Source organism: Panthera pardus, unplaced genomic scaffold (genome assembly GCF_024362965.1).
Source record: "Panthera pardus isolate Hobbes unplaced genomic scaffold, ASM2436296v1 HiC_scaffold_13, whole genome shotgun sequence".
Classification (NCBI taxonomy): domain Eukaryota; kingdom Metazoa; phylum Chordata; class Mammalia; order Carnivora; family Felidae; genus Panthera; species Panthera pardus.
The window spans coordinates 130,967,830-130,982,771 of record NW_026526688.1 but is presented as its reverse complement, the minus strand read 5'-3'; positions in this window follow the sequence as shown (position 1 = coordinate 130,982,771).

Here is a 14,942-nt window from a genome sequence, read left to right as displayed (position 1 = left end):
GATGGTAATCTATTTGATCATACACCTACTGACTATTCCAGAAATAACACTGCAGCAGACATTTGTCCATTTGGGCTTTCAAAAGATAAGACCAAAGATGAATCTTAATGTTAGAGTTGGGCCAAATCCAGAGGCCAGAACCAAACTTGGACACATCCCTAAATTACGTTCATCTTCTGGTGGTTGTCCCCCTAATCACCATGAGAACTGAGTGGTACTGTTGCAAGGCAGAATAACCAAAAATCACTTGGACAAGTAGCGCTCCTTGACATAACACTAGGAACTTGAAAATATTTGTTGATTGACTCATTAAACAATGAATATACATCTATATATGTACCCTGAGGCCAATGTATATTACCTGAATGTTTCATCCCTTTTAGTTTACTTACTATGTACTATTTTTTTCTTTTGAAGTCATTTTAAGGTTTTTAAAAAGTATTACAGTAATCTATAAAGTTGTAGAATTAACCTACTATAACTTCAATAATGAGAAATTTAAGCTTTTTAAAAAAATTTTTTTTTTTAACGTTTATTTATTTTTGAGACAGAGAGAGACAGAGCATGAACGGGGGAGGGTCAGAGAGAGGCAGACACAGAATCGGAAATAGGCTCCAGGCTCCGAGCTGTCAGCACAGAGCCCGAGCGGGGCTCGAACTCACAGACCGCGAGATTGTGACCTGAGCCGAAGTCGGCCGCTTAACCGACTGAGCCACACAGGCGCCCCTAAAAATTCTGAACAACATCATTACATTTTCATTCTGAAAGGGAAAAAAATAATTATTTTCAGTTCTCAAGTAGTATTTTTAAAACCTTTTACTATCAGTTCTCATGGAACCATTATTTGGACAATTTATTAAATTCACTGACAGTCATGTTGTAAACACAATTCTAAGTAATTACTGTTTGACACTTGCTTTTTTGGAGTAGCTTGACCATGGAATATTTAAAAAGGTGATATTCACTCTGATCATTGACCAGAACTGTTTTCAATGCTATCTTGACATGGATCAGTATGATAGCAATGCTTGGTGGTCATTGCTTCACAGGCAGAACAATGTGCTTAGAGAAGGCTCAATCCAGAGTGAGTGGAACCACTTCTCTGTACATGGCTTTAGGCACATCTGGTGTAAATCCATTATGAACCCTGAATTTGTGCTCCAGATCTTGCCCTCTGACCTACTCATAGTCACGTGAGAATGTGACTTCCACTCTAATAGGATAATAACATGTTTAAATGAATCTATAAACATTTAAAATTAAGTCCTAAAATCAAAATAATTTAACAGTCTAAACACCATCTAGTCTTAGTTTATATCTTGTGTCATATTTATTTGGCCAAGGCCAGGCCTCTCCATTGTCCACAGTACTTAGGTTCTCTTGATACACTGCTTAAGTACTGAAATGAAGACAAGGACTTAGCGTCTTTAATGTGTCTGTAATTAGCTTGCTAGTAAGAAATGCAAGTGATGTGTTCCAGGTCCTTGCTTATTCCAGCACAACCATAAAATCAGTCAGAAAGGAAGAGATAATAAGACAATGGGAGAAAGATCCAAAAGTAAATGAAAAAAAATATTACCTAATGAAATATCTGGAAAGCAATTGTTACATTTGTGTTAGAAAGACATTCATTATCAACAGAATCTATTCTAGAAAACAACCTCTCCCCAACACAACAAACAAACGAACAAACAAGTAGTATACTTGGGTGGCTCAGTCGATTAAGCTAAGCATCCTACTTTGGACTTTGGATGAGCTCATGAACTTGAGGTATGTGAGTTCCAGCCCTGCAACTGGGCTCTGTACTGATAGTGTGGAGCCTGCTTGGGATTCTCCCTCTTCCTCTCTCTCTCTGACCCTGTCTCTCTCTCTCTCAAAATAAATCAAAATAGACTTAAAACAACAAAAAAAAAAACACAATAACTTGTAAATTCCAGGTATTTTTTTTTTAGCTTTGAATGTATGTATTATCATTATTTTATCACAAATATCTAAACGTTTAACTATTTTACACAGTTATATTTATAAAACTCATGAATTTTTCTCTAAAAAAGGAAAAAAAAAATTCCAAATAAACTACCACAACCAGACATTGTAGAACATTTTCTCTTTAAGTATTATTTATTTTCCTGAATATTTTTAGAATACAAGAAATAGTTGATCTTTTTGTGTGTGTGCTTTTGTCTTAGTTCTAATCTAGCAATATAAAACACAAAATTTTAGTGGTAGGATTATTGGTCTCAATTTTATACCCTTCTATGGTGATAGAATTTTAAAAACACCTCCTCTTTTTTTAGAAATCTTGATAACTAAGTACAACCAAAAATATCCAAAAATGAATATTATTTTCTTTTTTTTTTTTTAATTTTTTTTTCAACGTTTTTTATATATTTTTTATTTTTGGGACAGAGAGAGACAGAGCATGAACGGGGGAGGGGCAGAGAGAGAGGGAGACACAGAATCGGAAACAGGCTCCAGGCTCCGAGCCATCAGCCCAGAGCCTGACGCGGGGCTCGAACTCACGGACCACGAGATCGTGACCTGGCTGAAGTCGGACACTTAACCGACTGCGCCACCCAGGCGCCCCATTATTTTCAAAATTTGAAATAAAATATTGTTCACTGTCATTCTATATGATATATATTATATATGATATATATAATAATATGGATTTCATATATGTTATATATGAAAACACTTAGTAGACAACTTTTTTCCTCAAATGGCAGTTTTGAAACAAGAATACATACATGTTCAAAAGTAAAATGTAAAAATACAGGCTATTAAGAAATTAAATATTCTTCCAGGAATATAACCAGTTTGTATTTGAATTTCCACATCATTTTGTTTAAAAACATACAGAGCAGTTGGATGTGTTTCTCGTAAGATTGTGGTCATGTGAGATAAGGAAGCTAATAGGGCCCTGTAGGAATCAGACTTCTACATTTGGGTCCATTAACTTTTATTTTTCGTTTCAGTTGAAGAAAAATTGGAAAGCCATCAATTAAGAGATTTCTCATTGGTTTTCCATAGCTGACACATTGATACATGTTACTTGAGGAAAGGCTTACCTCTTTACCATTTCACATTTATAATTTCAACATTAGTGTTTGTGATTATTACATTTATCTCTAGAAGCTGTGGTGCTTCCATTCTGTTGGCCAAAGTGCTCCATCGCCATATGGAAAATGTTTGATTTTAATGAAGAATCTGGACAATCGTGCTGATTGTTTATCTTGACTAGTGACAGCAACAGCTTATACCACTTGAGTTGATGTTTTTCTGGACAAACGTTTTACTTCAAGTGTCTGTGGGGGCTCCCTGGCTTAGGTAGCAAATATCTGGGCATGAACTGTAGGTGTATGAGGCTCAGTCAGATGTCATCTCCAAGTTCCTGTAAACTTCTCTGGTGTTGATCGCCTAGCCTCAGTCTCTAATACTCGGGAGATTTTCTCTCTTGGATGAGAAAATCAAGTCTGATTGTTCTGACCCTCATTTTCTACCTCTTCGAGCAACTCATAAGTTATGGTTTTGGTTTTGTTTTAGCTGATCTTGGACTAAGAAAAATTTAATTTTTTCTTAAAATTAGTATATAATTTTGCTGTGTTAAATAATTTTGAAAATAAAATTAGGATTTGCCTTATTAGAAATATGAGATTTAAAACACTTAGCTTAAAAAAAAAATTGAGTCTTCAAAATTCTCTAATTAGATTTATTTTGCTGTTTGCTAATCAATCTTATGGTTATGACTCTAGATAGCTGATTATATCTGGAGATTGTAATAAGGGATATGTTGACTAGAAATAATATTATCAATGAACTAAAATATTAAGGTCTCCCATAATCTTAGGATTTAGTAAACAGTGATAACTGTCTTTAGAGGCTACAGATCCCTGTAATTATCAAGAGGTGGGATTTGAGTCTCCTGGCTTAAATAAAATTCAAGTGAGAAATAATAAACCTATTTTGTAAATAACTATTTACTGACATAAATTTTATAGGAAATTATCATTGTATTTTAAAACTCTGACACATTAACCTATATACCAAGATTTTGTTTGGGATATGTCGTTGCCATCTAACTTAGTTGTTTTCTTTGTATTAGTATTTATCAGTTCCTGCTTTGATCCCTGCTACCCGCTGCCTCCCTCTAACTTACAACTAGCCTCAAGTTGACACAGACACCAAGCAGCCTGACTGACCCCCAGCCTTTGAGAAGGGGCAAGTCATTTTATCATGAATATGCTCAACATACCAATCATTCTATCCTGCCACCTTATTCCAGAAGCTAAAGTGTTTCTTCTTTTCTTTTTGAGAGAGAGAGCTGGAGCAGAGGAGGGGCAGAGGGAAAGGGAGGGAGAGAATACCAAGTAGGCTCTGGCACTGTAAAGTGCCAGCCAGCCAGATGTGAGGTTCAATACCATGATCCTGGGATCATGACCTAAGCCAAAATCAAGAGTCTGCCACTAGGTAGAATGAGCCACCCAGGTGCCCCCTTATGTTGCAATAATATTAAAGACTACTCAGTATATTTAATTTATTACATTTCAAAATAGATTTTTTTCACTAAAGAAAATAATTTTTAAAGAATTAGAGAAAGCTAATGTGCTATGAAAAATTCTTGTTTACCTGTTCAAATATGGCTACTTCCAAGTTCCCATAGTCTCAGTCATTAGAAAGATGGTCCCATTATTGAATTGAAACAACTAAGTGTTTTAGATCAGAGTTCTATTTCTAGCTCTTCACTGAGCCATTATATGAAGGTGAAAGCAAGGAATCAGATTAGGTGCGATGTGATTTCCTGTCAACCCTCATTTTACTGGAGTGTATCTAACGACAGAACTTCAGCCAGTAGATGGCACTATTTATCTCAGTGAGTAAAACTTTCATTCTCATGAAAATAAGCAATTAATTGCTGAATATGAAAATGAGTGGACTCCTTCACATTTTATTGTGAGTGTCCCCCAATTGATTTGCGTTCAAATATCACAAAAAGACATAAAATAAACAGAGATTTCCTCATTTAAGAATGGACAAACACACTTCTGGGACTTGGTATATTTTTCAAATAATGATATAAGGACATGAGAAATTTAAAAATATTAATTTGAAGATTTTTTCAAATGCAAATTATCATTTTTTAATGTTTATTTACCCATTTTGAGAGAGAGAGAGAGAGACAGAGATTGTGAGCAGGGGAGGAGCAGGTTGAGAGGGAGAGAAAGAAACCCAAACAGGCTCCATATCCTCAGCACAGAGCCTGTTGCTGTCCTCGATACCACAATCCATGAGATCATGACCCTAGCCAAAATTAAGAGTCAGTCGCCTATTATGGCTTAGCTATTTTCAGAAGCATGACAAGTATTTTTGTTGACCAGAAATGAAACTGAAACACAAAGTGATAAATAAGGTAGAACTTGCAGGCCCACAAGGCTTTGGGGCCAGAAGCAAGCTGATGCTTTAGGAAATTTGACACTTTGGGATAATGGAAACTAAATGCACATCCTGTAGATGGAGGACAGAACTCTATTCACTGCCTGAAACCGAAGATTTCCATTCAAATGGAAGAAATTTCAACAAAGCTGTGGCTTGCCCCTGCAGCTGTGGCCTGAGGAGAAGGAAGGAGGAAGCCTCCTTGTCAAGACCTGAGCCAAAGGGTCTCCTGGCTCAATGGCTACTCTGAGGTATGGTCAACATCACAGTGCCACACACACTCAAATTCAGCAGTATTGTACAGGTTACTGGGTATAAAATCTCTAGGCAGGAGGGGTGGGGCTGAAATGGAGAATTACGGTCAATATTACCTGCAAATCAATATTCCTAACCATGTGAGAAAAAATTTTAAAGACAGCCATTGCATTAAATTTCAGTAATAAAACATTTATTTTGGTTTTAGAAAGAGGGAAAAAAAGTATTCAAAATTATAATATTTCAGATTTTAATAAAACTAAGAGACTTAATCTTGGCAGTTAACTTTGAGTGCTAAGCAAGAAAATTAAAAATGTATCTACAGCTAGATACATTCTATTGAAACTAGGATATCAAAAATAAAGAAAAAAACACTTGAAATCTACCACAGAAGAAAGTCATATTCCCATACAAGAACCATAATCAGACTACAGGTAGACTTCTCAAGAGCAGAAAAGCAAGCCAGACCCAGTAATACTTTACCACTAAAGAGCTGAGGTAAGCCAATGTTCATCTAGGATATATTCAAAAGAGAAGGGATAATATAATTTCAGACACAGAAAGCATAAATAAATAAATAAATAAATAAATAAATAAATAAATAAGTAAAAATAAATAAAAATTACTAATCATCTTTTTCCAGAAAGAACTATTCAAAGATGTACTGTAGAAAGAAGAATAAATCCAGAAAAATAAAATAAAAAAAAGAATAGGAAGCATGAAAAAACAGGAAGCATGAAAATTGATAAAATATGTTGATAAATTTATTTAACTATTGATTACAATAAATATATAGAGGCTAAAAAGATGAAACTAAAATATTTGTCAATAAGAACAGATTGTTTGGGTGGGAGGAGGCAGGTAAAGCCAAGATCCTTGTTTGATTTAGGAGGAAGATAAGGAATAACTTTGCACATCACAGGAAAAACAGGCAAAAAATGGATAAACAGGGAAAATAAAACCATACAAATGCATAGTAAGAAAAATTGGAAATGGAAGGAAATGACTCTCTCAGAATAGTGACTGTCTCTAGGTAGGGAGGGTATCAGAAAGCAAGAAGTGAAATAGGGGTTTTGGATTATATCTTAACCTTTTGTGCATTAAATGACAAAAAGGGGGCTCCTGGGTGGCTCAGTGAGTTAAGTGTCTAACTTCGGCTCAGGTCATGATCTCACAGCTCATGAGTTCAAGCCCTGTGTCAGGCTCTGTACTGACAGCTCAGAACCTGGAGACTGCTTGGGATTCTGTGTCTTTGTCTCTCTCTGCCCCTCTCCCACATGCTCATGCTCTCTCTCTCCAAAATAAATAAACATTTTTTAAAAATTTTAAAAAAGACAAAAAGATATGAAGTAAATACGCTAGAATGTTAACATTTGTTGAATGTGGGTGGTTGGTACATAGTCCTTATATTATTCTTTGTATTTTCTGAATGACTAGAGTATCACAAAATGTAAAATGATACTAAAGAAAAACAAAAATAAAAAGTATCATCTCACTACAAATTTATTAATTCCTTTTGTTCTTAGGCTCTGCTTCTGAAGTTTTAAGAGATATCAAGCATTTACCTAGAGCTCATATATTGGAGATCCGTGAAAAACTGTTTTCTTTAAAAAAATATATCAAACAAAATGGAATAACAATGAAAAAAAATCTGCTCATATTCTTTTGTATATTGCTTGCTTCTTTTTAGTTTTGGAATCCTTAGTCTCATGTTCATTTTACGTTTGTTTTAGTTGACTCCTGATAATTAAGCAGAGTATCATTGAGATGCTTTGTGCTACACATATTTCAGACTATCTGGCTGCATAAGTGCAAATAGAGAATCTTTCTTTAGCATTAAATTTACCTTAAGAAATAATACTGGAGGTATTATAATTGTACATTTTGGAGTCTGTTTCTAGGAACCAGAAAAATCTAACTGGACTACTTGTGGCATTTGGAAAAAAACATTGGCAGTTTTTAAAATTGGCAGTTTTACTAAAGACAGATTAGCTGTCTCCTAAATTTAAGGGCTTTCATTGATATACATGATTAGCTTGGAACATAAAGATAATTTAAACCTGAGCACACTGAAGGATATTAAGGAATTATTCTTAGGTTGGGAATATGATTCCAATACTATACAACCTCTATTTCTGAGAATTTTTAAATATAATATACATGAGAATTTTTAAATATAAATATACATGAGAATTTTTAAATTTAAGCTTGCATGAAATCAATTAATAATTCTCCTGTAGAGGGAAGAAATACCTGTTTATATTCAGAACCAGCCACAAATGTTGCATCCTGGACAAAGTCAAAAAATTAACAGAAAATCTTTTAATACCAATATGGCTTGAAAGACCTGGTGAGAAAAAATATAAACTCAGGTAAATAAGTAGATTAAAAACCATCAGTGCCCTGACTCATAATGACCGACTGAACACACACATTCATTCCGTATGCTGCTGGCAATTCTATTGATGTAACAAAAAGAAAATATATTTATGAAGCACAAACCCGTAAAACAAGAATGGCTTTTGACAATAGGTTAGATATTACCTATGCTGTACCTTTTGTTCTCATGACTTATTCATTTCATAATTAGAAGCCTGCATCTCCCACTATCCTTCACCCATCTTACTCATCCCCCTACCCCCTTCCCTCTGGCAACAATCAGTAATTCTCTGTGTTTATAGGTTTGATTCTGTTTTTTGGATTATTTGTTTTCTTTTTAAAAATTTTTTATTAATTATTAATTAATTAACTAATTAATTAATTGTTTTTTGGTGTTGAGTTGTATAAGTTCTTTTTATATGTTCTGAATATTAACCCTTTATAAAATGTATTATTGGAAAATATCTTCCCCCATTAAGTAGATTGCTTTCTTGTTTTGTTGATGGTTTTGTTTGCTGTACAAAAGCATTTTATTTTGATGAAGTCCCAATAGTTTATTTTTGCTTTTGTTTCCCTTGCCTCAGGAGATATGTCTAGAAAAATGTTGCTATGGCCGATGTCATAGAAATTATTGCATATGTTCTTGTCTATGATTTTTATGGTTCAGGTCTTGTCTTTAGGTCTTCAATCCATTTTGAATTACTTTTGTGTATTGTGTAAGAAAGGGATCCAGTTTCATTCCTTTGCATGCCTCGGCACCATTGTTGAAGAGACTGTCTTTTTCTCATTGCATATTCTTGCCTCCTTTGTCAAAGAGTAATTGGCCATATAATTCTGGGTTATTTCTGGGTTCTCTATTATGTTCTATTAATTGATGTTCTACTTTTGTGCCAGTACCATACTGTTTTGATTACTACAGCTTTGTAGTGTTTCTTAAATACAGGATTGTAATACCTCTAGCTTTGGTCTTCTTATTTAAAATTGCTTTGGCTGTTAGGGGTCTTTTGTGGTTCCATGCAAATTTTAGTATTATTTGTCTTAGCTCTGTGAAAAATGCTGTTGGTATTTTGCTAGGGATTGCATTAAATCTGTTGATTTCTTTGGGTAGTATGGACATTTAAAAAATATTCTTCTAATTCATGAGTATGGAATGTCTTTCCATTTCTGTTATCTTCAATTTCTTTCATCAGTATTTCATAGTTTTTAGAGTACAGGGCTTGTCTTTCACCTCTTCAGTTGAGTTTATTCCTAGGTATTTTAATTCTTTTGGTGGGCAATGATAAATGGAATTATTTTCTTAATTTTTCTTTCTGCTACTTTGTTGCTAGTATACAGAAATGCTACCATTTTGGGGGTGTTAATTTTATACCTTGCAACTTGACTAAAAGTAATAAATACATTTTTTTTTGGTGGAGTCTTTAGGGTTTTATATGTATGATATCATGCCATCTGCAAATAATGAGGTTAATTTCTTCCTTACTGATATGGATGTCTCCTATTTCTGTTTCTTATATGATCGCTATGGTTAGAACATTCCTTACTATGTTGAATAAAAGTGATAAGAGTGGACATCCTTGTCTTCTTCCTGATCTTAGAAGAAAAGATTTCAGTTTTTCTTCAATGAGTGTAGTGTTAACTGTAGCTTTTTTATATATGTTGACATATTAACATTTTATTATGTTGACATATGCTCCTGAAGACTAGAAGTCTTAAACCAAAGTATCAGCCAAGACTTGATCTGTTTAAAGGCTGCAGGAGAGGATTTTTCCTTGCCTTTTCCTAGTTTCTGGTGATTGATGGCAATCAATCCATAGCATTATTTGGCAGGTAGACACATCACTCTGATCTCTGCCTCTGTCATCACAGGGTATTCTCCCTGTATCTGTCTGTGTCCAAATTTATCTCCTATTATGAGGAAGTCAGTAATTGGATTAGGGGCCACCCTTAATGCTTTATGACCTCATCTTAACTTGACGACATCTACAAAAACCCTATTTCCCAAAAAGGTCACATTCACAGATACTAGGGGTTAGGACTTAAACATATATTTTGGGGGGATATAATTCAAATTCAAACCAAAACATCAAGGAAGAAGAAGAAGAAGAAGAAGAAGAAGAAGAAGAAGAAGAAGAAGAAGAAGAAGAAGAAGGAGGAGGAGGAGGAGGAGGAGGAGGAGGAGGAGGAGGAGGAGGAGAAGGAGGAGAAGGAGGAGAAGGAGAAGGAGGAGGAAGAGAAGGAGGAGAAGGAGAAGGAGGAGAAGGAGAAGAAAGAAGAAGAAGAAGAAGAAGAAGAAGAAGAAGAAGAAGAAGAAGAAGAAATCAAAAGCTTCCAGAATGACCATTACTATCAACAAACAGACAAGTTACTTACAAGGAAACAAAAATAGCAATGGTCTACTCCTCAACAACACTGTGTGAGAGAAATAAAATAAAATAATATCTTCAAAGTATTGAAAAGATATAATTTGAAGCTAAAATACTATAACCCCTCTCCCCAAAAAATTATCAAATTGAAGACAAAAAATTTTTTGTTCAATCATATAAGTTTTCTAAAAGTTAGCCTTTTAGATCAAATGTTTTTTGGTGAACCCATCCCTTCTTTTACATCCTCTTTTCCCATAGCCTAATTGCAGCTAAGTTTGCTCACATTATATAATTCTGGCTAATGATAAGGGATTTTGTCATAGGGTTCATTAAAAAGGTTGTTTTATTATTTTTTTAAATTTATTGATGAAAATTCCATTGTTTTCTTTTTCTGTCTTTCCTACTAGAAGGTTTGCATTGAGGCCTGAGCCAGTAACTTTTCTATAACCATGAGGAAAAGAAAGTGGTAGAGCTGTTGGTCTATTATTATTATATAGCCCTGTACAAAGCTATCAGCCACCTATATCCAGTATTCTAGTTACAAAACACAAATAAATCCCTATTTGTCTAAGCTATTGTTACATATGTATCTTACTAGCAGACAAAGACAGTCCTCACTAACACATTACCATTAGATCCTTTTTGAAGCTATTATTTGAGGATTTATTCCAGAAAAAGGAAGAAATTCTAGGAAAGATGAGATGGAAGACAAGAAACAGTGATAATAAAAGAAATCAACAACAATATTCAAGTTTTAATGGAATTATGAACAAATTAGTAACATTTTCAAATTTAAATTCAAAATGCCTTCAGGTAGTACTTTGGGAACATAGTGAAGGAAAGTACAGATAGAATAAGGCTTCTGATATAGTTGGAGCCAATATTAATTGTACATTTATTAATGGAATTTTTTTTTATTAAGAATTAAAATAATGGGCACCTGAGTGGCTCAGTCAGGTAAGTGTCTGACTTGGTTTTAGCTCAGGTCGTGATCTCACGGTTCATGGGTTTGAGCCCCACAATGGGCTCTGCACTGATGGTATAGACCCTGCTTGGGATTCTCTCTCTTTCCCTCTCTCTCTGCCGCTTCCCTATTCACACACTCTCTCTCTCTCAAGATAAATAAATAAACATTAAAAAAAAGAATTAAAATGGTCAGAAAAAAGAATACAAAATAGATCAGCTTATACACTGATAGAAAAACACGACCGCAGAAACACAACTATTCCAATAAGCTGTACAAATAGTAAGACAAAGAAATGGCAAAAAACATGGTGAATAAAAAAATTCGTAAAAATTTATAAAATAAAAAATAAAATGCAGAAATAATTTTAAATGTATCACTTCCCATAATAAGTGTTCAACAAATTACTCTATTAAAAAGAGAGGGCTAATCACATTTGGTAGGAGATAAAATATACAACCACAAGGTGTTTGCAGGAGACATACCGAATACAAAAAGAATTAAAAGGCTGAAAATAAAGAGATGAAATAGAAATCTCAGAATCAGCAAAGGCAGCAAGAACAATAGAAGTAGTGGTATAAGTAACATACAAAAGAATGTATGACATCTTTGACAGCAAATATAAAAGTGTTTGACACCAAATAATATATCATCAAGACAAATTAAGAAAAATATGATATAAATGTAAAGATAATTCAATAAATTCTCAGTTTTAATGGAGAACATAAACATATTTTTCTCAGAAATCAACAAGTTAAATACATAAAAATAAATTTAAAAATTAAAGATTGAATAAAGAAATCATAAAGGTTTATTTATAGCCATATCTTAAACTTTATAACCAACCAAGAGAACCTTTCCTTTTAAAGTATCCAAGGGATATTTGTAAAATTGACCATATGTTAATTCGCTAAGAAATTCTCCAAAGCAGAAATTATATCAGTATTTTCTGTTAATACAATATATTAAACTAAAAATTAAAAAGAAAAAGAGAATAATTGTAAAATAAAATTATAAAGAAACTTGTCTACATTAGGATCAAAATTTAATAAAATATGTACAATACTTATACACAGAAAATACAAAACATTGCTGAAAGAAATGGAAACCTAAATAAGGGGATAGATAGACCATGTTCATGGATTGGAAGATTCAATGTTATTAAGATGTAAAAATACACTAGCCAAAAACACACTTATTAATAAAAATGTTTTACATTAAATGAGCCAATGAGTTAAAAGAGTACATTAAACTCACATAATGTAAGAAGAAAGAAATTGATAGGTATACAAGGAAAACAAACTAAACCAAAAATCGTCTGATCAATAAAAAACAATGCTAATTACCTTAAAGATAAAGTAGACAACCATTGGATGATGTGATAAAAGAAAAAGGAAAATGGATTAAACATTAGGAATAAGGAAGAGGGTATAACTATTGATATATATTCATGTTTTTTCGTACAAAGGAACTGACATAATTTTTAGTGATTAGTTTGACAATCTAAATGAAATGGATAAAACTTCAGGAAAATATAAACTACCAATATGAAGAGATTGAAAATGTTACTCATACAATAACTGTAGGTAATAATTAGTATGACTAATTGTAGTAGTTATGTGTAATTATTTTTAATAACATTATGATATCAGTATTATTTCCATTTTAGAAATTAGTATTCTAAGACATAGAGAAGTCAAGTAACTTGATTAGGTAACATAACCATTAAAAGGTAGAAGTCTTGGGGGCACCTGGATGGCTCAGTTGGTTGAGTGTCCGACTTCAGCTCAGGTCATGATCTCACGGTCTGTGAGTTCGAGCCCTGCATCGGGCTCTGTGCTGTCAGTTCAGAGCCTGGAGCCTGCTTCAGATTCTGTGTCTCCCTCTCTCTCTGCCCCTCCCCTGCTCATGCTCTGTCTCTCTCTCTCTGTCAAAAATAAATAAACATTAAAAAAAATTTTAAAAAAAGGTAGAAGTCTGTCTACAAAATCCATAATATTATACACTACATTATGCCATTTAAATAGAATTTTTGTTTCTTTCCTTCCATAAGAAAGATTTTATGCTTTAGCTTAGGAAATAACCCTGCATATTATACATAAAAAAGAAAAAAAAATGCCTTTATTTATGCAAGTATAATTGGCATATGATACATTTACTTTCAATCATCCCAGAAGGTATTAAATAATATATTCATCAATTTAACAAATGCTTATTAAACGTCTATTTACCCATTAGGGAAAACGGACACTGGAAATCCGAAAGTGATTAAATCACAATTCTTCTCCATAAGAACTCTCAGTTTAAGGTAGAATTGAGTTATATTCTCATATTAATACTTTAATAGTATAGTGTTATAGGAATGGCAATAATAATAATAATGTGAACAAAGTTCAATAAGTGAACAAAGAAAGGAATGAATAACTCTGTGTGGAAATCAGGAAACATCCATAATTTTCTAGACATCTACTGAGTTCTAGATGAAGTAATATGATATGATAAAAACTTACCGGAAATCTGTAAAAATATCTAAAAAATATAATGTATGCCTAACATCCCCTACACTGCAAAAGAAACCTGTCATTGATGAAAGGCAGTGACTGGAAATTATTTTTCTTCATTTAAGAACTAATTTGTCTTGAAGACTGGCCTGTCAACTATTTACCTGAGGTTGCTTTATATATGTAAATGTATTAATCTCCACAACACTGTTATGAGATAGGCATTTTTACCCATTTTACAAATGAGATAACTGAAGCCCAGAGACACTAATTATCATTCTCTAAAAAATATAACTACGGCAAACAGAAGAGTAAGAACTAAACTCTAGGTTACTCTTCTTGTGTCTGTTATATAATAATGGTGGGGGCAGAGCAGGCAGATGATATTGTTTTAGGTTAATGATCCTGGAGAAAGTTATGGGAATTACAGAAAGGGAGCTCCTTTAGACTGACAACCAAACTGGACCAAATGGAATATGATAAACAGACTAACAGGTGGAAAAGGTCTGGGAGAAATTTACAGATTCTGGGGTGTCAAAGAGGAAGAAATGCAATATTTTCTGTTCCAATGCACACACTGTATGTGAGGGAAGTTGAGACTTTCATGAGTATTTGACATATGAAAGAGAAAAGCTGACTGGAAAGCAGGTAAACAGGGAAGAGTGACCAGGGACAAACCTGGAAGATGAGCTTTGCAGACATGACTACTTTGCCTAGGGTTTGTTTTGCTTATCCTCACCTGGGTGGGGACAAAGCAAGCTGTATTTAAGGAAACTGTCATGTTCAGCTGTGAGTGTAGGCAGCTGTGCTTAGAATAAGACTTTATTATAAAAGTAGCTTTTATCCAGGAGATGTGGTTGCTTGAGATAGTTATTTAAACCAGGGATCTTTACGTTTTTTTGGCGGGGGTGGGGGGAATCAGAGACTCCTTACTAAAAAGGCACTTCCTGGAGAGCAGAGAATGGGAGACTCTGGAGAGGAAGCAGGAATACGATGAGAAGGACTGGCTGTGAGGTTGGTGGGTTTCCTGGTTTCTCTCTTAAGTAT